At 37.5% G+C, this 472-nt stretch overlaps 1 protein-coding gene across 1 annotated transcript in view; it reads right to left on the bottom strand.

The window, feature by feature from the left end:
• Window positions 1-472, bottom strand: part of LOC107748107 (bifunctional heparan sulfate N-deacetylase/N-sulfotransferase 1-like) — a 130,843-nt gene that overhangs the window by 88,387 nt on the left and 41,984 nt on the right. The window lies entirely within an intron of this gene.

Raw genomic sequence — 472 nt, 5'->3', positions numbered from 1 at the left:
CTCGAGACTTATGGTTGTGGTTTTTCCCCATCCCACTGCAACTCGTGTTTTTAAATGAAAAATGTATTCTGTGTGATTGGCTTTCGACCCTTTGTATTAAACTATGAATTAGGGCTGCATAAATCCTTCTGTGAGATGATGTGGCTTCTTACACAGAATAAGGCACGCAACATATTTCATAGTATTTAAGCAGTGATAAAGGCATTTATTATAAATATTATAAATATTTTATAAATTTACTTTATTTTAATGAAAATTATAATAATAAGAACTCAGATAAACCGTATATTGCCGTAGTCGTGTGTTTATTAGTCACGTTCTTAGTCACTTCTCCGAGGCGTATTTGGAGTTTCAGCGCGAGAGCGCCCTCTGGCCTTTGGATGGAGATTTACTGCTGATCACAGAACCGTGCTTCACTGAAAGATACGCATGACAATCGCAGCTTCTGTCGAATCGCGATCTCGATTCCATT

Source organism: Sinocyclocheilus rhinocerous, unplaced genomic scaffold (assembly GCF_001515625.1).
Source record: "Sinocyclocheilus rhinocerous isolate Xijiao unplaced genomic scaffold, SAMN03320098_v1.1 scaffold2335, whole genome shotgun sequence".
Taxonomy (NCBI): Eukaryota; Metazoa; Chordata; class Actinopteri; order Cypriniformes; family Cyprinidae; genus Sinocyclocheilus; species Sinocyclocheilus rhinocerous.
Note: the sequence above shows the minus strand (reverse complement) of the source record. Positions and strands in the feature narration are given on the sequence as shown.